The sequence below is a fragment of the Papaver somniferum genome, chromosome 4 (assembly GCF_003573695.1).
Source record: "Papaver somniferum cultivar HN1 chromosome 4, ASM357369v1, whole genome shotgun sequence".
Taxonomy (NCBI): Eukaryota; Viridiplantae; Streptophyta; class Magnoliopsida; order Ranunculales; family Papaveraceae; genus Papaver; species Papaver somniferum.
This window is the reverse complement of record NC_039361.1, coordinates 21,200,267-21,205,369: the sequence shown is the minus strand read 5'-3', so window position 1 is coordinate 21,205,369 and position 5,103 is coordinate 21,200,267.

Below are 5,103 nucleotides of genomic sequence, written 5' to 3'. Positions count from 1 at the left end.
CAAACACCAATTATCCCAATAATTAAATAGATAATTACTTTAGCATAAATTGTATTTTCGTAATAGGAAGGAGTTTAAAACATCACATACGCTTTTATATAGCAATCAATTGTGTGTGAAAGAATAGACATCTTGCATAGAAGAGGAAACATAAAAAATGACAAAAAAGGCAACTAGTCATGTTAATTTTTGCGCTCAAATATGTGAATCTGTACAAACAGTTTCTGGACTGTTTCCTATTCACGAACTGTAGCAGCAACAACAACAACACTAATAAGTGTTGCTTCAATAAATTACTCATAACTTCTTCGTTATAACTCGGAATTGAGTGATTTTTGGATCGTTGAATTCGTATGCTCATTCACTACAACACAAGGACCTTTCCAAGGATAAATTTCATTCTCACTAAATCTACGGGCCCAAATATCCTTGAGTTATACATAAATGTATATATATATATACCGTCATAGGAATTGTTCCATAGAGAGAGCACTTGATTCGATAGATTAGAAAGGTAGAATCGATCAATAGTTCCAAATGAAATTAATAACCACAGACTGTTGTTTATGAAGTCTTCATTGATGTCTTTGTTTGATCTTCAATCTTCAATGGTTATTCAGTGATGTCTGATACTCAAATACCAATTTCTAATCCTAGTCCGAGACTTGATTTTAGTAGATTAGAACATAAGATATAAATTTTTTCAACTAACATTGACAACAAGCTTGAGATAGAAAAACTTGTGGGTTCAACCGAGCAATGCTCTTGATTCGTCGATTTCATCATTTTTGAATTCTAGCACAAGAGTATTAGAGCATTGCCCAGTCGAACCCACCAAGTTTTAGTATGTCAAATCTGGTTGTCATATTTTAGTTGATTTAATTACTAAAGTCAACTTCGTTAGGTTAGACTAGGAAAATAGAAATGTTGAGACTTTTTGTTACTCATGAAAAACCTTAAGACGTAGAAGCATCAAAGAAGATATCATCCTTCAGTAGTAACTACATACTTGACTTGTTCCATTTTTATCATAAATATTTCAAGTTGGTATTTATTGAAAACATAACATATGAAGTATAGTTTGTTTAATTGTCTCTAATATCATTTACTTGGTCATTATACTATAATCAAAGTATCAAGGAAAGATATACTAGTTGTTTTGTATAATTTAGGTATATAAGGTTATGAAGTATAGTTTATTTATAGGCTTCGTAAGTCAACGTTATACTAATTGGTATCTTTTTATTATTTAATGTGTTTGAACTTCGAGAATGAATTCAACCTTTGGGACTATGTATGAGAGAATTTTACAATCATAATTTAAGGAAATAGACTTGCGAAATCATATTTTGTAGTCGACAAAAAGTTCAGGACCGATCCCTGGTAAGGACCGACCCAAGATCGATCCCTTGTGGCAAGGACCGATCCCTGTCTGATCATGTGTGGAGTTTAATTTTTATTTGCATTTTTGACATGTTGGTGATCTTCGGGTTTTTATAAACATTGAGATGTATATGAATTGAACTTGGAATTTTCATATGATGTCGACATATTAATTTGAACATGTGATAAACTCTTTTTACTTAATGTTCAAGTGTTTTCCTTGATTCTCAAGGCGAGATCCTCGAAACCGAAATAATCTGATATCTTTTAGATATTTTGATTTGTATATTTTACATATCCTAGAGGATTACATATCTATTTTAGCTATATTAGTAAAGTATATGTATGTATCCTAGCTAATATTAGTTGTCAGCTAAGAGTGATTTCGGTATATTAGTTGGATTACATTTGGAATTTGTCAAAACCAAAAATATACATTCATTGCATATCTTAAGGATTTTCGGTTTTGGTAATTCCTTATTATCTAAACAAGCCTTGGTCATAACATTACAAATAAGGGAGCTTGTATTCTTACAAAATCATCCCTTGACAAACTGCATAACTGTTTATGTAGGAAGCCAACTCGTTGATAGAGGAGATAATCTAATTAGATGAAATCTTTTGCGGTTCCTTCATTTAAAGTCTTATTTTGGATCAAGAAGCTTTTAAAAGTACAGTTGGTGGGAATCTAAATCATATTTTTATTTTAGTTTCCGACTGTTGATTTCGACTAACAATATATTTATGGTTATCCTTAATAGATCAAACTTGTTTATTCAGTGATCCTTCTCTTCTGATATAATGCCGCTCAAGTTTTTCCGGGGATTCAAAACTTCAGATCTACTTGCTTCTAGATCTGAAGATAGAATTAGTGATCATCCAACATTACCAGACTCTGTTTTGTGTGTGATCGATCTTTAGTAGGGATCCAGTTATTTGTGCAGGTGATACTTGAAAATTGAAGACTATAAGACTTTTTCTTTTTTTTTGGTATTCTGATCTTTGTGATACTTCGTGCACACTTGATGCTTTGGGATCTAATAAGAAGTTTATTTCGATAAATATGAGACTTGTGAAAAGATCAGGCAAACTGGTTAGTTTTTTTTGTTCGTAGAATTGTTTGACTAGAGCGACTGAGATATATTATTCTTATAATCTTTTTCTTGGTATTGATCTTTAACCAAAGAAGTTTATATTGAATAAATAGAAGACCCTTTATACTTAACTTATCTCTGACCATTGCCGGGTTTGGGAGGTACATAATAAGGTGGTTACTGAAACTACTTATTCCTTTTAGTGTTTCGGGTTAAGATCTAAAGGAGTTGAGATAGCATAAGTCTTTATAGCATGTGAAAAAACTTGATATGGTGGAGTCTTTCTTGGGATTCACATGCGTAGACTAGATTGGTTGTAGGCGTATGGATACTGGAGGAACTGAGTAACTAGGTGCAGTTTACTTGGTCTCAATTGTACGAAGTTGCGGTAGTAAATTTATATAACGACTTAATCCTGAGAGTATCCAAAACTGGACAAAGTCTCGAGGTTTTTCTGCCTACAGTATTCCTCGATAACAAAACTGTTATGTTTGTGTGATTTTACTATTTCCATTTTAAAGTTATTTTAACTTTATATATCCTTTGAGAATATTATTGCATTTCTTAAGTAAAAAAATGACACTCTTGAAGAGTTCAAGATTATTGTGAATAGAATCTGAAATGAACAAGGTCACAATCTTAAGAAAATAATAGGTGATCGTGGAACAAAATTTAAAGATGCAAAAATCTATGAATACTATAATAAACAGAGAATCTCTAATCAATTTTTACTCCTCAAGATAATGGTATTGCCGAGAGAAAGAACATAAATATTCAAAAAATAGCTAAAGTAATGTTTCACGACAAAAAATTACCATTTACCTTCAGGAAAAACTGTTTTCACCGCCTGTTATCTCATAAATCCAGTATATTTGAGATTGAAAACAACAAATACTCCTTATGAACTGTGGTACAGAAGAAAACCTAATCTAGGTTATCTTAGAGTTTTTGGAAGCAAATGTTGCATTCTTAAAGACAGAGAACATATAGGAAAATTTGAATCCAAAAGCGATGAAGGTTTTTTGATATGCTTCTGATAATCGTACTTTCAAAGTGTACAATCTTCCAACCAAAGTCATAAGGGAGTCTATCAATTTGGTTATTGATGATATTAGCGACTTTCGATAAGATAAACATATTACAACAGAACTACCGCCTTCCGAAACAATTGCTAAAACCAACAATGTATCTGTTGGAGCATTGATCGGTTGAACCCACCAAGCGTTGGTATGTCAAGTTTGGGTGTCATATTTTAGTATTGATTCAAAACTCAATTAGAGTAGGTTGATTAAGGTTACTAGAATCAGCTTCATTTAGGTTAGACTAGAAAGTCTAGGAATGTTGAGACATACAAGTATTACTCCGAAGACCTGAAAAACATGAAGACATATCGACTACAACGAAGACAACATTCTTTCACTTGAGATTAGTAATACTAACTTGACTTGTTTCCATTCTTATCGTTTCTTTCAAGTCGTTTAAGATCGAAAATATAACATGCGAAGTTATATACTACACTCTAGTATTAGACTTGGTCATATTACTATGATCAAACTGTCAAGGAATTATATACTATTTGTTGAATGCTTTAATATGGTATATTGAATTACGAAGTATAACGTTTATCTTTTGAACTTCGTAAATGCGACATCGACATAATCTATGTAACTTGTTACTTGATTGTGTATTGAATATATGTATGATTTCATCCTCGGAAACTATGTTTTATTACATTGGTTTAAGGAAGTATATAGACGAACTTGTTTCGTAATCGAAAGGAAATCAATAGATGTTTTGGAAATAAATAGGTATATATACGAACTTGTTCCTTTACTGTTTGCAAGACGATCAAAAGAAGTTGGGTGTTGAATACTTTGCATCAGAAAAACAACTCAAGATAGTGGCTTCTGTCTTGGGATTCACGTGCGTTGGACAAGAGGTTGTAGGCGCAGGGATATTGAAGGAACTAAGTAACTAGGGGTAGATTACTTGGTCTCGACTATACGAAGTTGGCTTTGTTCTTTGTATAGAGGATTTTCTAAGAGTATTCAAAACTGTACTAAGTCCCGAGGCTTTTTTACATTTGTGGTTTCCTCGTTAACAAAATTTTTGTGTTTGTGTTCTTTTTAATTCTTATGTATGAAAAGTTATTTAATTGTAAAAGCATCTTATTACTCGTATATGAAAAGATTGTGGTGTACTTGGGTACCCTCGTCATTTTAGTATCCTTTGAGGAAGAACGTAATGTTGTTCCAACAATCAATGATTCAGATGAAAAAGATGTTGTTGACAATGTTTCTAAAAGTCCAAACAATATTGAAAGTGAAGATCATGAACCCCCTAAGTGGGTACATCTTAAGCATTCATAAGACCAAATTATTGGTGATGAAAATGCAAGGGTTATGAATCGAGGATAACTTCGAAATATATGAGGAACTCAATCAATTTTAACGACAAGTAGTATATATGAGAATGTGTTCCTAAACAAAGAGGAATTAATATCGTTGGTACAAAGTGGATTTTCAAGAACAAGCCCGATGAGTATGGAATTGTTGTTCTAATAAGGCCAGACTTGTAGATCAAGGATATTCACAAATAGAAGGTATAGATTTTGATGAAATATTTG